Raw genomic sequence first — 25,587 nt, forward strand, 5'->3', positions numbered from 1 at the left:
TGAGCTTTTCATTTCCAAGAGGTGTTTTTTTTTTGGATCCTTTTTCAAAATTTTATATCTTTATTAAATTGTTCAGTTGAACCCTGCACTGTCTTTTTAAATCCATTCAGTTGCCAGACAAAAATTTCAAAAGAATGATTTTCAAATAGCTCAATAATTTCCCAGAGGATATACATAAACAGCTGAACTAATAGCTGTTTTATTATTTCTATTCTAACTATGGTGAGATGGTATCTCATTGTGGTTTTGATTTTCATTTCTCCAATGATTAGATATGTGTACTTTTTCATTTTCATGGCACTTTGTAAATCTTCTTTTAAGAAATATATATTTAGATCTTTTGCCCATGTATTATTTTGGTTATGCACTTTTTGCCATTAATATTATTTTTATTAGTAATATCTTCTGGATATTAATTTCTCATTGTATGAATAATTTATTATTTTTTGTATGTCTTTTCACTATATTGATAGTTTTCTTTACTTTTTAGTTTGATGTCTATTTTACCCATTTGTTTATTTTTTCTTTTCTTGCCTGTACTTTAATATTCTATCTAAAATGCAGTGATGTTTTCTCTCTCTCTCTCTCTCTCTTTTTTTTTTTTAACCAGTGTATTCTCAGGACTTGAAGAAGAATGCTTATCTCATGGTAGGTGTTAATAATATTTAATTGACTCATGTAACTACAAAACTTATTTTTCTTGTGATAAACTTAATTAATAAACAGTCATAATACCTATACTTATACAGTGTTCATATAACTCTATACTACCAAGGAATGCTCTGAATGATATAAAAGTCCTTATTCTGTTTATATCTATGAGTCCCTTTTCCAAAGATTTCTACCCTAATTTTCATCTCAGGAAGCAGATTCTGATTGAGTTCATCGATGGAAACGCCAGTCAGAGAGGAAGATCAATGTCCTTTTTCTCTTTAGGTAATTTAAAAATTAATTTGTTCCTCTGTCAATGGTTACTGTTCTTTACAAGGTAATTGAAAATTATTCTCTTTCCTCTTGAAATGTATACTTTCTCCAAGTCTTATTCTTTCTTTCATAGGGTTAACATAAGCTTGGTTATAGTATACAGAAGTCATTCTGCAATTCTTTAGACCTCATATGTATTCACATATTTGTATACAGTACCTTTAAAAATAAATATTATTCAAATAATCCTTGCTTTGTGTGTGCCATCTGTTCTGGTTGGGACTCTGATTGAGTCTGAAACCTACATGAGGAAAAGCTTAGTGCATATTAATCAACAGCATATAATGAAAAAAAATAGATAAATGTGTTAAATTTTGTGAATATTCTATTAATATAGAATATACTAATATGTTTTATATTGATATATAAATATTAAGACAAGAACATTTGTACTTCCCAGAAATAGCTTTTCAGAATAGGTTAGATTAAATTGTATTTGAAAAATGGGAAAATCTTAGACAAAAGAACTGGCCCAACCTTCAGGCAAAGTGACCAATAGGAACAAAGGCATAGAAGGGGAATGAAATATAAAACTATTATACATGGGACAATAAAAAAATCACTGGGATAAAATACAGCTGTTAAGATGACTGGATTTCTTCTTCACACTCTAGAGAATTCATTTATTTGCCTTTTTCAGTTTCTAGAAGCAATCTCTATGCTGTGGTTCATGGTCCCATTCCTCCATCTCCAGTGACAGCACAATCAGGCTTATTCTCATGCTTCTATTTCTCTGGTTTACTCTACCCACCCTTTTTCTATCTGTCTATCCTTACTTCTATCCAACCATCCATCCCATCTATCTTGGTAAAAACATACATCACAAAATATATTATTTTAGCTCTTTTTAAGTGTATAGTTAATTAAGTGCACATTGTTTGCATTAGTTCTCTAGAAGATATTCATCTTACATAACAAACTTTATACCCATTGAGCAAGAATTTTTCACCATACCCTTAGCCTCTGGCAAACACCATTCTACATTTAGGTTTTAAGACTTAAGCTAATTTTTTTCATGTATATGGAATTATGTAATATTTGCCACTTTTGTGACTAGCTTATTTTATCTACCATAATATCCTCAAGATTCATTCATGTTGAGGATTACAGGATCCCCATATTTTTAAATGCTGAATAATATTCCATTGTATGTATGTCTTTAATGTATTAGTTACTAATGGACATTTGATTGCTGAACACCTCTTGGCAATTGGTAATAAGGCTGCAATGAATAAGAGTCCAAATATTTCTTTGAGATTCTGTTTTTAATCATTTTGGATATATACCAAGAAATAGAATTGCCAGATCATATAGCAATTCTGCTTTTCATATTTTTGAGGAAATGCCACAGTGTTATGCATAACAGCTTTTATACTATTTTTACCCCCATAAATGATGAATAAGGATTCCAATTTCTCCACATCCTCTCTGACATTTGTGATTTTATATTCTTGATTTACTCTACTGCCACCCTTTTTCTGTCTATCTATCCTGAACATCTATCCAACCATCCATCCCATCTATATTGGTAAAAACATACCTCACAAAATATATTATTTTAGCTCTTTTTTATAGTGGCTGTTTTAACATATGTAAGGTTACATTTCAGTTTTGGTTTTGATATGCATTTCCTGATGATTAGTGATATTGCACATCTTTTTATATACATTTGCCTATTTGTTAATCTTATTTAGAGAAATGTTTTTTTTTTCAATTTCTTTGCCTTTTAAAAAATCAGGTTAATTTGTTGTTGAATTACAGGAGTTTGTTATGTATTCTATATATTAAATTCTTTTTAAATGTATTTTTTCAATATTTTTTCTCCTATTCTGCAATTGTCTTATCACTTTCTTTATTGTTGCTTTATTGCATGGAAGTTTTTATCTTTTTCCACTGTTTCTATTGATGTATTTTTATTATAATTTTAATTGTGCACATTTAACAGATATATTGTGATAATTTGATACAAGTACAGAGTGTACAATAATAGGACATGTTTATGGGGTAAAATCTGATAGTTCATGTAAACAATCTATACTAATCAAATAACGGTAATTAGCATTTTCATATCTTTATTATGTCTTTAAGTTTAGAGCCTATTGGCTCCTCTTTTTCTTGTTATTCATAGAATATACTAGAGATTATAATGAACTATAGTCATTCCACTAGTATACAGGGAAGTTGACAAAACAGGTTCTAAAATGTAGTTGGAATGGATAGAAGTTCTAATATATTCCATTGGTTAATATGTGTACCTTGATGCCAATACTACATGGCTTTGATTACTGGACCTTTGTTTTTTATATTTATATTTTTATATTTATTTATTTATTTTTACATTACAATTATTAATACATCATTATATCATAATTTATATGTAAGGTATGTTGACACCACATTTCACATCTTCATACATGTATTTTGTGTGATGAGGGTCTCTTTTTACAATCCATGCTACTCCCCTTCTCCCTATCTAGAGGTAATCTTCCTCCCTTGCTCTCCCTCCCAACCCCATTTTGAGTCACCCCCCTTATATCAGAGAAGACATTTGACATTTGTTTTTGGGGGATTGGCTATCTTCACTTAGCATAATCTTCTCTAATGCCATCCATTTCCCTGCAAATGCCATGATCTTATTCATTTTTATTGCTGAGTAATATTTCATTGTGTATAAATGCCACATGTTTTTTTACCCATTCATCCACTGAAGGACATCTAGGTTGGCTCCACAGTTTAGCTATTGTGAATTATGCTGCTATAAACATTGATGTGGCTCTGTCCCTGTAATATGCTGTTTTTAGGTCCTTTGGGTATAGTCTGAGAAGAGGAATAGCTGGGTCAAATGGTGGTTCCATTCCCAGTTTTCCAAGGAATCTCCATACTGCTTTCTAAATTGGCTACACCAATTTGCAGTCCCACCAGCAATGTACAAGTGTACCTTTTTCCCCCCGCATCCTTGCCAGCACTTGTTGTTGTTTGTCTTCATAATGGCTGCCACACTTACTGGAGTGAGATAGTATCTTAGAGTAGTTTTAATTTGCATTTCTCTGATTGCTAGAGATGATGAGCATTTTTTCATATATTTGTTGATTTATTGTACATCCTCTTCTGAGAAATGTCTGTTCAGGTCTTTGACCCATTTATTGATTGGATTATTTGTTTTGGGGGTGCTTATCTCCTTGAGCTCTTTATATACCCTAGAGATTAGAGCTCTATCTGATGTGTGAAGGGTAAAAATTTCTTCCCAGGATGTAGGCTCCCTACTCACTTCGCATATTATTTCTTTTGCTGAGAAAAAAAAAAAACTTTTTAGTTTGAATCCATCCCATTTGTTTATTCTTAGATTTAATTCTTGTGCTATAGGTGTCTTATTTAGGAATTTGGGCCTAGCCCCACATGATGAAGATTAAGGCCTATTTTTCTTCTATTAGATGAAGAGTCTCTGGTTTAATCCCTAGATCCTTGATCCATTTTGAGTTAACTTTTGTGCATGGTGAGAGATAGGGATTAAATTTCATTTTGTTGCATATGGATTTCCTGTTTTCCCAGCACTATTTGTTGAATATACTATCCTTTCTCCAGTGCATGCTTTTGGCACCTTTATTTAATATAAGATAATTGTATATTTGTGAGTTAGTCTCTGTGTCCTCTATTCTGTACCATTGGTCTACTAGCCTGTTTTAGTGCCAGTACCATGCTGTTTTTATTACTATTACTCTGTAGTATAGTTTAAGGTCTGGTATAGTGATACCACCTGTTTCACTCTTCCTGCTTAGAATTGCTATAGCTATTCTGGGTCTCTTAATTTTTCAGATGAATTTAATTATTGCTTTTTCTATTTCTATGAGGAATGCCACTGAGATTTTGATTGGACTTTTGTAATATGTTTTGAAATTAAAACATGTAAAGCCTCCATCTTTATTTTTATCTCAACGTGGTTTGCCTATTTCAGATTCTTTAAAATTTCATATAAATTTTGAGATTTCTTATTCTATTTTGAAAAAATCATTGGGTTTTGATAGAAATTACATTGAATCTGTAGATCATTTTAGTTAGTATTGACATTTTAATGAACTCAAGTCTTCTAATCTATGAATATGGGATTTATCCTCATTTGTTTTTGTCTTTAATTTATTTCAACAATGTTTTAATAGCTTTCAATGTACAAGTATTTAATCTTCTTAGTTAAGTTTATTCTTAAATATTTTACTTTTCTTCATGCCTCTATAAATTTCTTTTTAGAATTAGTCATCATAAATGTAACTCATTTTTATGTGTTCATTTTGTATCCTGCAATTGTAAATTTATTAGTTCTAACAGTGTGTGTGGTTGTGTGCATGTGTGTGTATGTAAACTTTAGGGTTTTCTACTTAGAAAATCATGTCAGGTGAACAGTCATGCTTTTTTTAAAATTTTTTTGGTTGTAGATGGGCACAGTACCTTTATTTTACTTATTTATTTTTATGTGGTATTGAGGATTGAACCCAGTGCCTCATACATGCTATGCAAGCACTCTACCACTGAGCCACAACTCCATTCCTATGTCATACTATCACTTCTTTTCTGGTTGGGATGCTTTTAAAATTTTTTTTAACCAATTGGCTTTTTCTAGGACTTCTGGTACTATGTATAATAGAAGCAAAGAGAATGCAAATGGTTGTGTTGCTCCTGATCTCATACGGCAAGCTGTCAGTTTTAACCCTTATGCATGATAAAAGTTGTAGGTCTTTCACATGCAGTTTTTTTTTGAGTGTGTATGTGTGTGTGTGTGTGTGTGTGTGTGTGTGTGTGTGTGTGTAATTTCCTTCTATTCCTAGTTTGCTAAGTGTTTTTATCAAGAACAGGTGTTGCATTTTGTCAGATATTTTTTATGGATCAGTTGAGATGATAATATGTTTCGTTGTCCTTCATTCTGTTAATGCAGTGTATTACATTAGTGGATTTTAGTATGCTGAACCATCCTTGCAATCTGAGAATAAATACCACTTGATTATGTGCACAATCCTTTTGTTGTACTGGAGGACTGATTTGCTAAGTATTCTTTCAAGGAATTTTGCATCAATATTCATCAGAGATATTGGTCTCAATTTTCTTCTTTTGGCTTTGGTATCAGAGTAATGCTGGCCTCATAAAATGAGTTTGGCTTCTTCATTTTTTTGCAAGAGCATGATGTTCATTCTTCTGTAAATGTATGGTAGAGTTGTCCAGGGAAGCCATCTGGTCCCGGGATTTTCTTTTTTTGGAGGTTCACTCTCTTTCACTTTACAGCATCCCTCTGATGACATTAAGCTTTTCTTAACAATCCAGGATAACCTCTACATAACAAGATCCTTTTAAGTCACAATCTTAATTCCTTTTTTCAGTCTAAATTTCACCAAATGTGTTAATCTCCTAGGTCTCTTCTAGGGCTATCATAATAATCACAAATTGGGTGGGCTAAAGCAACAGAAATTTATTTTCTCATTATTTGGGAGGACAAATTGTGAAATCAAGGTGGCAGCCAGGTTAATTTATTCTTCATGTTCAGAGAAAAATAACCACAGATCTCTCTCCTCTAGCACTGATGGTTGCTGGCTTCCTTTGTGTTTTTTTTTAGATTATATATGTATAACCCTAATATCAAATTTCATCTTCAGGTGACCTCTCTCTGTGTTACTGTATGCCCTTTTTTGTTCTAAAATAATTCTCTCAATGGATTGAGGGAGGATGCACCCTAATCCAGTATTTCTATCATGATCCTTACCTTAATTACATATACAAAGATTCTATTTTTAGCTAAGGTCACACTTTGAGGTTCTAGGAGGACATGCTTTGTGTGTGTGTGTGTGTGTGTGTGTGTGTGTGTGTGTGTGTGTGTTTGGTAGTGGCAATAATATGCAACCAACTACAGCATTAAAATCTAACATATTCACAGCTCTTGAGGATAAGGATATAGACATTTGGAGGTCCATTATTCTGCTTAGCATAATCATTACCTCCCTACTGTTAATTGACATAGACATAAGCCAAAGAGAACAAAAGTGGTATATCACATTAGTGTCTGGATTACCTGATCAGAAAGTGTATGTTTACATCCTGACCTGCTTCTCTCTGGTTCATAATGCATCACTTCATCTTATGGAATGCTATTGGGTCCACATGATTTTATGACTTGATATATCTGAACATAAATCTGCTTAAGGTGAGCTGCATGGTTGCTTACTGCCCCCGTGTCAGATACTCCATCTCTACCAAGGCCCAGTATTACATCAGAGGCTGCTTTTCAATTGATACGTAGTTTTCTGCAACGGGCATTTGGGACTTTTTACCAAATATGAAGTATCCACATTGTAATTCTCCTGTTGGGGTTTGGCAAAAATCCTTTAGTGTGTCTTTTCTCATCACAGACACTTCAAATATCAGAAGATCTACTGTGTCATATCTTCAGAGTGGTAGAAGCCTAAGTATTATATCTCAGCCTCCATTGTATTTTCACTTCTTATTCATTTGGTATGATTAATTGATAGTATTAATATGGTGAACCAAATGTCATGTGGTTCAGATCCCTTTGGACCATATTATGACAGTGATTAAGAGAATTTATATAACCCTTGTGCAAAATAATAAGTATGTACATTATCCGTCCCATGTGAATGTGAACTTTTTCTCTTTCCTTCCCTGAAGACCTGAAAAGGCAAGCATTTGTCAGGTCATTGGCTGTATAACTGAAATTACGTTCATCTATTTTAGATTTAAAACTATATATAGCACTACAATTGCAAATATGCTATTAACTGGTCAAACTCAAAGTAGTCTACTGTGTCATCCTGGATCTGTCTGGTTTTTGTAGGGGTCAGATTGCAGTTCAGTAGGCTTCTGATGGGGATCATTGTTCTTGCATATATTAATCTTTAAAGGTAACAATAATCTTTGTCATTCTTCCTGTGGTAGATAGTGTTTTTAGTCATTATTTTGTCGAAGGAGCATTTTTAGCAGTTTTTGCAGCTTCTGCTTTGAATCTACCACTTATAATAGCTTTATGTCCTCACAGCCTAAGGAACTATTATTGTAGCTCAGACAGCTACCATGTGATGTGATTTACAATTATATACTCAAAAATCCTGGAAATGACCATTGGTTCAGTCTATGGACCCCATGTGAACCACTGTGAGCTGGGTCTGTGTCAATGTACTATTTATTACCTCCCTCTAAATAAATCTCTAATCAGAGGATCATCCTTATTACTGATTCAGGCATTGGGGTATATCAATGTTAACTTCGAGTCTTGTCCAAAAATTTTCAAGATGTTTGAGAATGATTCATTTCTTCCCCAGTGGATAGTAACTTGAATAAATTTATGCAAGACCCTTTGAGGAAGAACTCATAAAGTTATTACTACATATACTTGATATGTATTACTGGTTCAAATTGAGAAACAATTTTGCTTCTTCTGAGAACTCAGCTTTTCCTCCCATAATGGGTTTTGGGCCTGAGAACCAGCTGTGGTGGAGTTATGAGTAAGGAATTGTGACGTTTTATCTGTGGGACGTAGGGCTCTTCTAAGTCTCCTGGGCATTAATTAATATTTAAATTAAGAAGCATTCTTGTTCTCTGTCCGTCTATTAACCGTCTTCATGGCTCTCTATGTCAGCTCCTTCAACTGTCCCACCACTCTCAGATGGATGCTCCAAAACACTTGTACAAGAGTGTTCAGAGAAGTCTAATTTATGATTTTCTTAAATTAAAACCAATCCAGATATAAATAAAAGACAAATTGATAAATGTATTCTGGTATGTCAACAAAATGGAATAATGTGTATCATTGATATTAAATGAACACAAATGTAGGAAATCAGATGAATGGATTTCACAAATATCATGTGGATTGAAAGAAACTAGACACCAAAGAATTATTTTGTAGTGGGCAGGGGATGTGGCTCAAGTGGTAGCGCGCTCACCTGACATGCGTGCAGCCCGGGTTCGATCCTCAGCACCACATACAAACAAAGATGTTGTGTCCACCAAAAACTAAAAAATAAATATTAAAAAATTCTCTCTCTCTCTTTAAAAAAATTTATAAAAAAATACTACTAATTTTGTAGTATTTTTAGTCTTTTTCGTGTAAAATGTACATAAATTTATATAATTTTTATAAATTAGATAAATTAATTTTAGTGCTCATGGTTGCATGGTTAATTAGTTAATTTATAAACAGAAGTAAAGAAATATTTATGATTGCTTTCAGTAGTTAATTTCCTTTAGTAGGAAGGATTGGTAGGGATTAAGAAATGACAGGTGGTCTCTGGGTACTGACAATATTCTATTGTCTTGAGCTAGTAAGGGGTTAACATGTATAATAATATTCCCTATTATAAATCATGGAACTCTACAAACTTGTTTAATGCACTTTCTGTCAGAGTTTCCCCAAATAAGCAAAAATGTATTTACAACCAAGTTAAAGGAATTTCACACTTTGACCTTTTCAAATAAAAAAACTTTATGTTCAATTTTCAAGTACCATTTTCTGTATTGTGGTGGAACCTCTTCAAACCCTGTCCTACATCATCAATTGTGTATATGTGATGCTTTCTTTTAAATCCCAGATAATAATAGTCACTTAAGGCAGGTGATATATGCTTCCTGTGTGGTTTAAAACCATTCTCCAGGCAGAATTGGATTTTTACCTGTTACAAAATGCACTTTTTGTGCAAGTTAAGTTTCAAATGAGAACAGGAGTTTGATAACCAATTTTCTCATAGAAATATCTGGTGTTCTAAAAAACAGAGTATTGTCCTCTTATTATTTTTAGTTTTGTTTCATCTTCTTACTTCTTAAAAGGCAGTTTCTAAAGTATATAAAAATGATCATTTCATTTGTATTTCTCAATTTGTCCTCAGTTTAGTGTGGGAGAAAAAAAAAAGCTGTAATGATGGCAAAGACCAATAATGCCAAAGACAAGAAAAGCAATGGGTTGGGAGTCAAGTCAATTGTGGTTAAACACCTCTGAGTAATCCATTCTGATGCCAAGTCATTGGGATAATCTCATTTCAACTGTTAGTCTGAGTATTTATATCTAGTGATTTTTAATTAAACAATAAAACTTTCTCCTATTTTAGAATGGCTAATGAATAACCGAGAGAAAAGTATATCAGAAGAGAATATGATTAAAAAAGAAGGAAATCTTCAAATTGTTTTGATTAGCACCCAGGTAACCTGGAAAATTATTACTTGCTTATTGCTTCCCGATTGCACCCCCTGGACTCCGGTTCTGCAGCAAAGAATAGGGTAAGAACATGTCCTTACTACTGCTAGTTTTCAAACTTTCTATGGATTTTAATCAAACAGGAATCTGTAAGAAATTCCCAGTGTCCATGTTGTATCCAGTCATAATTAAACAGAATCTCTGAGAGTGTTAGCAAGGTACTTGCAAGATTTATAGTACCACTGATGTTGCGAAAAGACAGTCATATATCAGACCTTGCGGTTTAAGTATCATACTGGAATTTAAAAGATTAAATACTAAACATTTTTTGACAATGAGAACACTTTTAAATATTAATTTTGTTTAATATCATAATTAATATGACACCAAAGAAAATGGTTAAGTTAAATTTATATTTCCTCAGACAAGTATCCTAAACTCCTGAAGAAGACTTTTGGTTGAGTTGAATGAGAAATGAATACATGTTCATATCTAATAATAATTCTAGTTATTATAATTATCCTCAGGATTATACCCACACCTATCACAAAAGGAGAGTGTTGGGTGTCTCCTATACATTATCCCTGGTTCAACTGTATTTTCATAAGGTCTGTTATTATATTACAAAACCACTTTAACAGAAGTTTAAGAGAGCTATGTATGAACCAATATTGGAATAGTGCAAGTTATCATTAAATAAACTTTAAAAGAGCTTTATAGAATTAGAATGAGCTCTATATTAACTGGAAGTAGACTATGTTCTATGTATTAGGAAATCTGAAATAAGAGTAATGTCAACTAGATAAAATTTTATTTTACTCCATGTATTAAAGTCTTAAGGGATGCCATCGTGAAGTTCATTCTGTGTTTCTTGTTACTGAGGTTAAACCCAGGGCCTTATGCATACTAGACTTAGCTCTACCACTGAGGTATATCCTATCTGGCAGTCCTGAAATTGTATGGCTATTCCCCTCTTTCAGGGAACCAAACTTCAGAATGTGTTTCTCTTCTCTTAGTGTATTGCCTCAGGATCTGTAAAGGGTAACAGAGATTCTTGTGCTCTCTGTACTAAAGGTCACAAGTCCCTTCTGCAGGGTTAGCCATTATTCACTTCTAGCCATTGTTACTGTGTTTTATCCTAGGGCTGACAAAACAAAGCACCATAAACTGAGTATCTTAACATAAGTCCACTTGTTCTAGAGGCTAAAATGCCTAAATCAAGATGTTGACAAGACCAAGCCAGAGCTCTAACTGTTGTACTCAAATTCCAGATATTAGTAAACAATAACAACAATGAAAACAAAACAATGACAACAAAACTGAGCCAAGTCCTCTCTTTAATGGCACTTCCTCATTTTCTTTTTTTTAATTTTCACATGGATCTCCCACTCACCCTTCACTGGCCAGCCTCTAGTCAAATATTTTCATTCCTACAATTAGCTGGCAAACAAAACTTTTAGTTTACATGGCAATGTGACCTAATTATTATTATGAGTGTTCTTAGTAAGTCGGATTAATAAAAAAAAAAAACTGTGATGCACTTAATACTCTTTGTCATGGACTGAAGGAAGAGAATTCATTTAGCAGATGGACAGAAGTATGTGAAAAAAGTACTGGCACCCTGGAGCCTTTTGAATTACTTTCCAAGAGACGTTTGTTATTTTGAGATATTTATAATAACCTGTTACAGTGTTTGTTTACTTTTATGAGAACAGATAGGAAACAATAGCCTAGGACAGTGAAACTCAGGGCGAGAAATTTTTTTGTTCCCCACTCTCCCCTGTCAGAACGTTTGACATTACCTGGAATCATTTCTAGTTGTCACAACTATAGGAGGTACTTCATGTATCTTGTGAAAAGAGGCCTGAAGTGCTGCTAAATCTCCCACAAGGGACGAGACAGCTCCCAACAAAAATAATCATCCAGCACAAAATATCAATATCTAGTTGAAAACTTAGATCCCTCTCTTTCTCTTTTGTCAAGACAAAGTCAATATCCAAAATGTCATTGAAGACACCAAGAAAAACAGCAGCAATAGCAAAAACAAAATGCCGTTGTCAATCGTTTTCCTAAGGAAAATCCACAGTTCTGAAGTTAAATAAAGGTGTAGTAACATTCAAATAGTAGGTTATCACAAACTCAAGGATCAAATTCTTACAAAGACCTATCATGTAATGTAAATTGGTGAGGCTGGCTATGGGTAAGATGACAAATGGCAACTGACATTTGCCCTTAGTGACCAAGGATCTGAAGCGGGTAACAGAGACTCTTGTGCTCTCTGTACTGAAGATCCCAAGCCCCTTCTGCAGGGTTAGCCATTATTCACTTCCAGCCATTGTTACTGTGTTTTATCCTAGGGCTGACATAACAAAGCACCATAAACTGGGTATCTTAACATAAGTCCACTTGTTCTCTTGCAGTTCTGGAGGCTAAAAGTCCTAAATCAATATGTTGGCAAGACCATGAAGGAGAGGGATGGAGTTTTCCTCACCTCTTCTTAGCTTCTAGTTTTCACCAGCAATCCTTGATATTGCTGGTCTTGCACATTGCCATCTCTGCCACAATGGTGTCCTTCCTGAATCTATTTATGTCTCCTATGGGTAAGTCTCTGTCTGTGCCAAAATTTCCCTCTCCTTACAAGCAGACCTCATTGGACTAAAGCCCATCCCAAATATATATATATATATATATATATATATATATATATATATATATATATATATATATATCCTCATATTAAATTGATTACTCCTGCAAAATTCCAGTTTCCAAATGAGGTCATATTTATACGGTCTGGATCTTAGGACTTTGAAATATCTTTTTAGAAAACACAATGCAATCCATAAGTTACAATGCAAGAATTTGGGCTCTAGGTTTGTTAGAAGTTATTTTTTCAAGGGAAGCTGAAAATTAAACTTTATTTTGCTCAACTGCTGGTAACTAAACCCAGAGCCTTGCAAATGCTTGGCAAATGCTCTATCTCTGAGATATACTTCCAGACTAGGAAGTTCAGCTTATGTTAAATCCTCGAATCATTATAATGCGGCTTTTACAAAAAAATCACCTGTGTGCGGCATCTAGTTTGTGACTTTGCAAACTTGCCATATCTCTGATTTTCTCTAAAGATAGCACCATATAGAAAGGAAAAACGTGATGGTGGAAATAAGAACTGTAGAGATGAAGAAGAAAAATGGAATTCTGGGAAACATCAAAGAAAGGACTCTATGACTGGTGGAAAGGAAAAGTGAGTTCAGTGTGGCTACTGTGCCATAAGTAACAGAAGAACATCAGCATACAGGATGTGCAAAAGATATTCCAGGCAAAAGTTCAAGAAAGTTGTCACAAACAATGTGTGAACTTGTATCGAAGGACTCATTTGCATGGAAACATGAGTTCATGCATCATTGAAATCAATGCACTCATTTATGGTTTGGACTTTGGGTCTATTACACCTGCTGGATGTTTAGTAGACATTTGAACAGTGTTGATATGTATGCTAATGGTGTACATCAATTCTGACAAATTTTTAGAAAACAAACATAAACTATTTTTGATCTCTGAAATATTTGACTTTCAAAGCTTCGGCATTCAGAATTGGCAGACAAAATTAACACTTACATTTTCAAAATTCATATGCCCCATCTTGAAGACAAGTGCAAAATTAACTCTACCTCCATCACATGGATTGAGTAGAAGAGGGTGGATGGATGCTGGGCTGAGTTACTAATATCTGGTCCTTTTCTCAATACTGGAGAATATATTAACACATCAATTAAAACACAATCCATTGAAGGAGATTAGTTCAGTGGCAAAACAGAGACCATGGCAAAATAATTTAATAGTAGACTATAAAAGCATGTACCAGGTACAAGGAGAGCAATGAAAGGGAGATGAAGCTAAGAGCATATGGTGACTGATGATTTTCCTAGGAAAAGTTTGGAAACATTTCATGTAATATGTATAGGTATTATCCATGTGAAGAAATGGAATAAGGATTTTACCAAAAGATGTACTAGAATGCTTAAGGAATGATTAGAAGGAGGCATCAGGTAATTAGCAATCAAGGTGGTATGGTTCCTTATTTTGGGGTTACTGTGAAGGGAAGCTGGAATGTCATTATGGGGGCATATGCAGCATCTGCTAGGAAGTTTGGTTTAATTTTATTTTTTTTAATTTTTTTTAACTTTTTTTTTTAATATTTATTTTTTAGTTCTCGGCGGACACAACATCTTTGTTGGTATGTGGTGCTGAGGATCGAACCTGGGCCGCACGCATGCCTGACGAGTGCGCTACCGCCTGAGCCATATTCCCAGCCCTGGTTTAATTTTAATGACAATTGCAAGCTTTTAATAGGACCAAAGAGGAGAAATGAGTGTTATCACAAAACTATAGGAGACAGAATATGAAAAAAGACTGGTTGCAAGTTTAGCAAGGTAGGTTGCGGGTGTAGGCCAATAGTAGTACCTGAGGGCCAAGGTTCCATCCTCAGAACTGGAGGTTTGGGGGGGGAGCAATCCAGTAGAAGGATGCTAACACTGAAATCACAAAAGCAGGAATGAGAAAAGAGGCAGTGAGTCGAGAAGAACAGAGAGGTCGAAAGAGAACTAGGAAAGAATATTAAAGACAGTGAGTATGGCTAGAGTTTTACAAAGAAAGCACTAGCCCAATGTGAGTGAAGCTGAGAGTTAGAGCATGTCTGCGTGTGTTGTGGTGGGGAGTTCTGGCTTCATGGGTTATTGAGGACAAAAGAGAAAATTACAGTGAAATGAGGAGCTGCTGGAAATGAGGCAGTGGGGATTTTCAAAGTCATAGTGATGAAGGAAAAGAGAGAGAGCTCAGCAACTGAGCTGAGGCCTGGGGTGACCATATGTATATCATGGAAGAAGAAAGAAACTATAACATGTAAATACACCAAGGGGGGGGGGGAAACTCAGTACACTGAGAAAGACTAAAGATCAACAAGCCATATATAGAGCCACATGCAGGAATTAGATTTTAAGCATCCTTTCAATTTATACACTTTCCCATCTCTCCTTTCCTTATTGGGCTATAAACGACAGCTTTGTAGTGAAGAAAGACATTTTCTGAGCTTTTTAGGGACATGTTATAAAAGTTTTTACTTCCCAGTTCTGCTCCTTGTGAGTACCCATTTTTGCATCAGAAGGGAAATATTTGGAACAGGACTCCAAATTAACATGAAAGTCTTTCTCCTTCCTTCTTTCCTTTCTCCCTCTCTTCCTTCTTTTTTGTCCTTCCTGCCTCCCTCTGAAATATGTAATCTTCTGCACTCCAGAATGAGGAGAAATGGCTCAACAAGCCTCTGGGCCCTGTTGCTGTGGTAACTAGTAAGACAGTATTAGCATAGTATGTGAAGGTGGCACCAGTGCCATAAGGCTCCTCCTCCATAAGTTAGTAGTGGAGCAGGTCACAAGTATCCTTCCTCCTCATTGTCACAATGGCAAAGGCAAATGTAAGTAACACCAGGGAGATGAATCTACATATGGCGTGTGATTCGATTTTTCTTTAATTTCCTTATGGGAAATGTAATTTGATAGCAACTGATGCTAGGGAGGTGCAGATGGTGAGTTTCGGGCAGATCTTATTACCTGCAGCGACAGAGTGCAGCTTGCTTTCGACAGCTGTAATTGGCCTTTTCCAGCTTCTTTGGAGTTGGGGTAAAAACATTACCTCTGAGTCCTTGATGTTTTTGCAAGACAAATGGAATGGTTTATTTTTCATTTATTACTTGTGACAGGATAATGAAAGAGGAAGATGTGGCCTAAATTTGTGAGAGACAACAGTTCTGGAAGAAGGTCTCACTTCCCTGGAGAATGAGTAGCCATAAAGGTGTGCATAATTCAAAGATCATTTTGTAGTTACGTCAAATGTTTGATGGAAGTCAAATGATAAAATTCTTTTAATTGGTCAGTTAAGTATCCACACCAGTTGCAAATGGCTCTGTGAATATAGACCAACTTCATGAACACATGGCACCTCTAAAGCCTGCTTTCCTCCAAAGCCTTCTTTCCTGGCATGGAGATTTAATTAAAATTGAATGTGCTGGCCGGTTCATTGCCTATTAAGGCTTGTGGCCAGCCCTTGCTATCAGATCTGAGAGTTGTGACAGCTTTTCAGCAATGATGCTAGCTGCTCAAATAAGGTCTGTGCAAATAAGAATGGATTAGATTATTATTTTTTTTTACCCTTCACTCACAACTTGCTTTGTAAAAGATGAAGCATCCATTTTAATGCAAACATAAAAAGTTAAGCTTCATTTTCAGGCCCTTTTCCCACCTGGATTCTGAAGGTGAAGACATGAAAAGTATTAATACATGGAAGGGAGATTCTCCTGTGTATTTTTCCAGTTGGACAGAATCCTTCACTAACACGTCTCCACAGAACTCAAATGCTGGCATTCGATTCCCCAGAGTTAGTGCACATTTCTGTGGGGAAACATTTGTTTCTTCCATCAGAGAATTCACTGTGACTTTTTCTCTCCCAAAGTTAAAAGCTTTCATAATCCAGTGCCTTTCCTGTAATTGTATATATAAACTTTAAAGTAGAAAATTTCGACCACCAAATGATGACTTTGCTTATTTTAATTTTCTGGAATCAGTTTAATGTTTAATTCCATTAATATCTGCTTAATATTTAATGAGGGACTCAGTAGGGTACATGGCACTCTTACAAGCCTTCTATCCCAGTGTATATACAAATTTGGATCAAATTGGAAGGATAAATGGATCCCAGTAGAAGCAGCAAAAGAAATATGCCATTTATATAAATAAGCCCTTCTCCCATTAGAATGTCCTCATTTAGTAGTCTGGCACCATTAGCAGAAGCCTAAGAAGGGAATGTGTAAGCCTGTGAAAGGAAAAGAAATCTTAAACTGTGTTCCTTTAGTAACTCAGATCGTTACCTGGAGGTATAATTCAAATTCAATTTGGTTTACTTCAATTAAATAGTTACTCATTATTTGTTTTATGCTAGGTAGAAAGTGTACCTTGTACTGTAGATATAAATTTAGCAAATATGTTCAACAGGTGACAAATACACCTCTTGGGAAGGGCCATTTATAAATGCAACTTTGCACTCACTACTAGCCAGTCAGTAACCTACCAGAGTTCTGGAATTACAAAGTCTGAGTAGAGAATGATGCATGTGTGGCAGTTTACAATTCCTTTTTACAGCTGTTTTAAGATTCCCATCTTAACAGCTACGAAACACAGATGGAAACATATGCAACGGAGGCACAGGGGTCACCACCACTAGTCACAGTTACATTCTAGGCCTAAAAGCTAGGAATGTTCTAGAAACAAACACTCCAAGGGCATGGCATATGTCCTATTCATCTACATTTCTGAATTCTCCTACATAATAAACAATATGTGATTATTGAATAAATAAATGATTTAAATAAATAAGTGAATGAATTTGTGAATGTGGTCATGGAATTAGACTAAGCTGCTAAAATCAGATAATCCTTATTTTTTTTTCCGGCTTTCTAATCCGTATAAAGTTAGCAGGTCACTGAAATCCTCTAAAACATCCGTTTGCTTATTTGTAAATGGGAATAAGCCATACCAAGTGAGAGGATCTGAGAAAATGGCATAAACAGTGTTTGGTTTATGTAGGCTGAATTAACATTGATTATTGTGGCTATTGGTCATTGTCTGTCATTTGTAGGTGTACCATATTGTATTCTGGAAAACATTTTTAGTGCCCAACCACTACTTCCAAAGATTAAAATTGTTTTAGAGGATCTAAATGCATAAGCATCTCTCCTTTTTAGAAAGCCTCTCAGGTTATCCAGTTGACTATAATTTGAAGCCAGAAAATCACATTTATCGAAGAAAGACTCCCACAGAGCAAATACACACACATATTTTTACCTTAAAAATGTCCACCATTCATTAAAGCCAGACAACTTTATAAGTCAGTTTTTGTTTATTTGTTTATTTTGTTTTGTTTTGTTTGGTACCAGGTATTGGATTGAGGGGCACTCGAACACTGAGCTACATCCCCAGGCCTATTTTGTATTTTATTCAGAGACAGGGTCTCAATGAGTTGCCTTACTGTTGCTGAGGCTAGATTTGAACTCACAATCCTCCTGTCTCAGCCTCCTCAAATGCTGGGATTATAGGCATACGCCATCGCGCCCAGCTTATAAATTACTTTTCAGTTGTACATTTTGTCATTCTCTGTGTACTTCTGGGGTGTTATAGTTAGGCACCCTTTCTCTCTCATAGACATGTTCACTTCCTGTCTGAGTGTGCTGTTCACTCTAATTATAGAGTATAGAGATTGCTATTTAATCTTCTGGTGGTTTATTTTTCTCAAAAGATCAATTTTGACTGAAAACTGATTTTTCTTTTCCTTTATTATGGAATCGGGGAAGAATCTTAGACCAACAATTCAACATTTGATGACTCAGGTTCCTAAAGACTAGATTTTTTTTTTCAGTTTTTTTTTTTTTTCTATCAGCCTGGTGATATATTATATTCTCTTTGTAGTAAGGCAATTTCCTTGTCTAACTTGTAGACTCTCCATTATAATGCTTGAATTTCTGGGAGACTTCAACCCATGATCTGAGTGTGCAGTTCTATTTCTTTGATTCCTTTCATGGCTGAAAATTTTGGTAGACTTTTCAATGTGTGCCACAAACTCAGTTGTGTGCTAATCACCATCTTTTGAAAATGAAATTATAAGTTAAATGTACATGTGAAATTACCTCCTAGAGGAAATACTCAATGGTTTACTTTTCAAAGAAGACAATTATACCCAAATTTACTTTTCATAAATTCTGTATTATATAATATATTTGCTTAAAGACAGTAATATTTCTTTGTGGGAGTTATAAATATACTGAATAAAATATGAACCACTTCAGGATTTCCAAAGAAAATTTGTTTTCATTGCATTAGCTCTTCCCTGGACTTACAAAATAAATTTACTCATTTTTTCAGATTATCTTACATCTATGTGTATCTGAAACCCTTCGAAAACATTAGCCCCCAGCATAGCTGTCTGTTCTTTCAAAAGCTTTGTTCCCATGTTTTTGCATAAGATACTGCTCTCTCCAGGACAGTTTGGCCTCAGCACAGTATTTTTTGTTTTTCTCTGCAGGCCATTTGTTGCCCTCACTAACATTCTTTTCTTAGATACCGAACTGTTGGAAGCTCTTGGCAGGTGTCAGTGTCTTCTCTCTTCTGAATCTTGGCCAAAACCCACAAGTTTTACTTGCCTGTAGAGATGCATTACGTAGCTTGATGTTCTTCCTGTGATAGGACATTTATGATTGGCATTTTAAAGCAACACACACACACATGCACACATACACACACGCCATATCTGGAAATATGAAATGAGTTTTTATTTGTTGGACTGTGTAATTTCTTCTCTCCTTTATTTGCAGGAGATACTCTGCCTGGTACAATTGCGGGTTTATTTGCTTGCTTGCTTGCTTTATTAAATCTCTCCTGCACAGTGCTAGGGATAAAATAAGCCCTCATGGACTAGCCGGATGGGACAAACTGACTCTCCATAAGGGAACCAGATCTGCACACATAAATAACATTTATATATTCTTTCCAATCAGGGTTAACATGTAAGTGGAATAGTGGTTGCTAGGCATCAAACAGGACGACAGGATAGCCCTGGAATTCAGGAGTAACAGCTGGTGGAATCATTTCAGGTAATCCAGCGTCAGTTCAGCATATCATAGAGAACCTGTCTTCAGTAGAGGTCTGATGATCCACAGGAATCTTGTTAGCTTCATGTTCTTCTCTTAATGATAATGGCTATTTTTAACACCTACTATAAACCAGGAATTGTGCTAGGAGCTTTGCATAAATTAACTCTAATCCTCTTATGAAACTAGGGAGGGGTGTATTATAATTCTATTTTTTTTTCAGCCGAGGCCATACCATATACCTAGTAATACCCAAGGTAGTGCTCCTCCACTCATGACAGTGCCCTGACACCCTTGCTTTAGAAACATACAAAATCCCCTTAAAGGTGCTAGGTTTTAGTGGGTGTACAAAAATCAAGGAAGAATTGCCCCTATGTCTGTGGTGATGTAGAAAAAAAAAAAAAGAAAGAAAGAAAGAAAGAAAATCTCTGGTGTTAAAACCAGATTTCTATGTTCTCCTCATTTCTCATTTTTATTTCTACTTCTTCACTAATGAAGTAGGGATAATAAGAAGAACTATTTTCCTTTCTGTTTCCCTCAAGAATTTTTTTTTTCAGAACTAGATGAAGTATAACATAGGAAGGAACAGTAAAAATGTAAAGCACTGATTTAATACTAAATCCACACCCACAAACTCAATTAGCTCCAGTATAGAAATACATTGTAGTACCTGTAAATAATTCAAATAGGATACCTCTGTTATCTAGACAAACACAAAATTGTGACAAAATCCAGAAGTCTGTGATCAGAAATTCTACAAACAGAAAATGTAGAACAGAGGTTGACACTGGTTTTCCATGAAGTTCACTCACTTAAAACACAATGGATTAGAAAAATTTGAACATTAAGAGATAAAAAGATGTTCAGAGTTATTATTTTCTTAAAAAATATTCTTTCAGAAGTTATAATGAATTTTCTAGACTTGAAATAATACCAGTCAATGTCCAACTCTATCACAGTGTAAGGAATAGTGTATATAGAACAACAAGACACAAAGACCAGAACCTTCAGAAAAGAGAAATTCTGTGTTGGGAATTTAGGTTTAAAAATGATGAAAACTAAAGGGAGAGGCCATAGCTATGTCTATAGGATTTAAAAACTTTATTTATTATGGTACATTTTCAAAGGTTGGGATGCTTAATTTCCTCAGCTAACAAGAATAAAGCCACACAAAACAGAAGCTTTTGAGAAAATTTATCCTTGAACTTTCAAAACTGCTTAGAGAATCTCAAATACATCTTTTTAGCATCTTACTATTTTCACCTTCTCTTCAAAAAATGCATATTGCTTAGTCATTGACAGTTTCATTTCTTGTTTCTTAGGACATTCCACCCAGTTTATTGAAAGAGCCAAGCATTAGAAGTGGAAAATGCTTCAACTAGAAGGCTCTGAAAAGGATCGAGTGGTGTTTAAGCTGTGGGAAATGACTTTCACCTGGTCATCTATTTGCTTTGCTGCCTTTTCTATACTTCTACCACCAGGTGGCAGTGAGACAACACATAAGGTTACCATATAATTTCTCACATTTTAGTATGAAATGGGAAAAAAAAAAATCTGAAGACCTTACTGAAGTAATCATCAAGGTCCAGGTTGTTGATATGAGGATGATCAGATAATATAGGAAGTGTCAATTGATACTCTATATATGATGACATACAGAAATGCATGCATGAACACATGCAAAAGCATAGCAGGATAATTCCTATTTAGGTACTAAAAACATTTTTAATGAACATATTTGTAATGATCACATGTACAGGGTGCAAATTAATAAACCATTTCCAAAGTTCAAATAATACGAAAGTAGCTAGATATTGTATGTATACACACACACACACACACACACACACACAATCTATAGTTATGTATCTACATGAATTCTAAGAGAAAAAGGAGAAAGTATAATATAGCAAAGATTTCAATTCCATAATCTTTCAGCCTTGGTACACTTGTATGAGAACCTACTTCTTATGGTATATGATTCCTCTTTCCATTCACCTAACTTCTTTTTCTCTCATCTCAGCTCAATCACTACTTCTCTTTTTAAAAAGAAGATATTCCTACCTTCTCAGATTAGATCAAATCTCCCATTATAGGCTCTTCTTATACCGCCATGAGTCTTCAAAACAGTTATTATTTGAATATGCTCTTGAAGAATATCTATCTCTGCCACTGTACTTTAGATTACATGGGTCAGAAATATTTCTATTTTGATTAGCATTTATTTCCCAGTGCATCTAATCTAGCCTGGTTCTATACATGCATTCACATACATTTGATGAATGAATGTTTCAGATACTGATATACAAATGACAACGTTAATTTTACAACAAATGTTTAATTCATACTAACTTGCTTTAATAGTTCAAGGTGAAAAATTACATTTCAATCTCCACTTCAAATATGTATTTATTTATTTATTTTGCAAAAATAAACATTATTTGGAAAGAAAAATCAAATCTGACTTTTGAGGTGAACTAGTCTCTATAATTTATACAAGAAAGCATTTGGCTTCCTTTATAAAGCTGGCTCTGCATGCAGATAAATTCACACCATGCATAGCAGCACTTTAATTTCCATATGGTTATAACTTTTGGATTCTTAACATGGAGTCTAAGGCTGGCCTTCAATGCTTTGTAGGTCACTCTGAAATTATGTGAGGATTCTGTTTGTATGTATAAGTATTGTGTATTTTTTTCAGTGAAAGAGTTTAAAAATTTCCTTAAATATTTAACTATACCATAGAAGGATGTAGTAGAATTATAGAGAAGAAAGTGCCTTGTTTAATTAACCAACCATAAAACATTACTCATTGTTACTGTGGTTATGATACTTGTGCAGCTCATTTTGTTGCTATGAATATTTTACAATATTAATATTTTAAAGAGTACTTATTCAATAAAAGGTCAAAGAAAACACATGCAAAAATCATCAAACATAAAGATGATAGAAAGAAAGGCACAAAAACCCATTACCTTAATTTTAGAACCAAATGAAAAGATCCATATTTATTCAGACCTAATTAATTTTGAACATTTAATAATTTGATTAAAAACATAGATTATATTCGATTTTATATGCATTGTTTAAAAACATATTGTATTCAATTTTATATGCATTAACAAGCATGATTTATATTACTAAAGTCTTCTATTTTTCTATTTATCTTCTCCTTAGTTTTTCTATATATTAATAATTTAAAGGAGGATATTGAGATTTCTACCAATTATTATCAAATTGTCAATTACTCCATTCAACCTTTCAATTTTTGCTTTATGTATCTTGGGGCTTAATTGCAAGGTACATATATGTTTATGATTGTTATATATTCTAAATAAATTAACACTTTATTTTATCTCCTATAACTTTGTTTTATCTTTATGTCTTTGATGTAAGTACAGCCTCTGAAACTATCTTATGATTGCCCTTTGCATGATGTAACTTCATATTTTCTTTCCTTCCATGTATCTGTATCTTTAAATACAAAAATGTGTCTTTAATTGATAGTGCACAGTGGAATGCTTTTTTAAAAATCTAGTTTCTCCAATTTATGAGGTGAATAGAGAATCTACATCTTTGGAGCAAATTTTTACCCCTCACATATCAGATAGAGCACTAATATCTAGGGTATATAAAAAACTCAAAAAGCTAAACATCAAAAAACCAAATAACCCAATCAATAAATGGGCTAAGGACATGAAAAGACACTTCTCAGAAGAGGATAGTCAATCAATCAACAAATATATAAAAAAATGTTCATCATCTCTAGCAGTTAGAGAAATGCAAATCAAAACTACTTTAAGATACCATCTCAATCTAGTCAGAATGGCAGCTATATGAAGACAAACAACAATAAGTGTTGGCAAGGATGTAGGGAAAAAGGCACACTCATACTTTGCTGGTGGGACTACAAATTGGTACAGCCAATATGGAAAGCAGTACGGAGATTCCTTGGAAATCTGGGAATGGAACCATTATTTGACCTAGCTATTCCTCCCCTTGGTCTATACACAAAGAACTTAAAAATAGCATACTACAGGGACACAAACACATCAATGTTGATAGCAGCACAATTCACATTAGCTAAACTGTGGAACCAACCTAGATGCCCTTCAGTAGATGAATGGATTAAAAAATGTGGCATATATACACAATGGAATATTACTCCGCAATTAAAAAGCAAACAAAATCATGGCATTTGCAGGTAAATGGATGCAGTTGGAAAAAGATGATGCTAAGTGAAGTTGTCCAATTCCCCAAAACAAATGCTTAATGTTTTCTCTGATATAAGGTGACTGACTCATAGTCAGGTAGGGAGAGGGAGCATGGGTGGAATAGAGGAACTCTAGATAGGACAGAGGGGTGGGAGGGAACGGAGGACGCTGGGAGTTAGCAATGATGGTGGAATGTGATGGACATCACTATCCAAAGTAAATGTATGAAGACATGAATTTGTGTGAACATACTTTATATACAAACAGAGATATGAAAAATTGTGTTCTATATGTGTAATATGAATTGTGATGCATTCCATTGTCATGTATTTAAAAATAAAAGCAATTAAAAATAAATTAAAAATAATAATCCAGTTTCTCAGTGTCTGCTTATTGATTGTATTGCTTGATTTTTCACATATAAAATTGTTATTCACATATTTGAATATATGCTTACCATTTTATTGTTGTTTATCATGGGTCTCATGTCTGCTCCTCAGTTCTTCTTTTATGAATATCTTTTGCAATATGTGATGTGTGAGTATTTTCTGGTATAACATTTTAATTGCTTCAATTATATTTTCACTATACTTAAAAGTTCTTTCCTTAGGGCTTACCACATGCATCTTAATTTAGAATCTTTTTCAGATTTATAGTAACTTATTTTCAGTGAGATACAGAAATGGCATTCCTGTGTAGTGCTGTTGCTTCCTCTTTATCTTGTGCTATTATTGTCATTCATACTGCATCTACTCCATATGCAGTGACCATGATTTATCATTATTATTACTTTATACAATTTTCTACTTTTTTAAAAGTTGAGATAGAAGAGGAAACCTAGTACATATGTTGGAATTTGTTATAGTCTCTCCTCCTATTTAACACTTCTGATTCTCCTTTGGTTCTATAGATTCAAGTTATCATCCAATGTCATTTCCTTTGCTCCTTTCTGTATTAATTGTGAAATATATATTACATTTTAAGGTTTTATGGGCACAAGAATGCAATTATATGCATATTATGCTCTGCAACTTTCAAAAAATTAAGAAAACAAGGAGAAAAAAATCCTTTACTGTGTAGTAAAGGATTTCAGGATTGTGGTTTTAGAAGGTTCTCAACTATTTCTCTTCTTAATTTTTCTGTTAAACTGTCTGCTTTTCTTGGCAACGTACCTGCCGGTAGGCTCTACTAATTCCCAAGTGGTTGTTATACTGTTCTCAGTACTGCCCTTAGGCACAAACTGCTTCAAGATCTGATCCAATTAAATTCAAATCCATGTGCAGGGGTAGTTCTTGAGGCCAGTCATTGAGGTTTTTTTTTTTTTTTTTTTCCTTACCTCAGTATGGGTCTTCTTAACTGTTTTCTTTTCCCTGTTTCTGTCTGGTAAATTACCTAGCCTACAGATTAACCACTAGGGAGCTACCAACCTCTTTTTTAATTGCTTAATACCCAAATTCCTTTGTTTTAAAGAGTGCCCTTAGGCATGAACTTTTCCACAAGCTCTTCCAAATACATTC

At 34.3% G+C, this 25,587-nt stretch overlaps 1 long non-coding RNA gene across 3 annotated transcripts in view; it reads left to right on the forward strand.

The window, feature by feature from the left end:
• The window catches only part of LOC110599222 (uncharacterized), a 43,822-nt gene extending 19,430 nt beyond the window's left edge, over window positions 1–24,392 (forward strand). Inside the window, exons 1-4 of one of the 3 annotated variants that reach the window (XR_013424103.1) lie at window positions 13,245–14,598; window positions 15,921–16,012; window positions 19,764–19,859; window positions 21,179–24,392. This is a non-coding gene — a long non-coding RNA (uncharacterized LOC110599222). Of the gene's footprint in view, window positions 1–610; window positions 649–13,244; window positions 16,013–19,763; window positions 19,860–21,178 lie in introns of those variants that run through there. The other 2 variants (XR_013424101.1, XR_013424102.1) reach the window with 2 other exon arrangements.
• The last annotated feature ends 1,195 nt before the right edge of the window (window positions 24,393–25,587 follow it).

The sequence above is a fragment of the Ictidomys tridecemlineatus genome, chromosome 7, assembly GCF_052094955.1.
Source record: "Ictidomys tridecemlineatus isolate mIctTri1 chromosome 7, mIctTri1.hap1, whole genome shotgun sequence".
NCBI lineage: Eukaryota > Metazoa > Chordata > Mammalia > Rodentia > Sciuridae > Ictidomys > Ictidomys tridecemlineatus.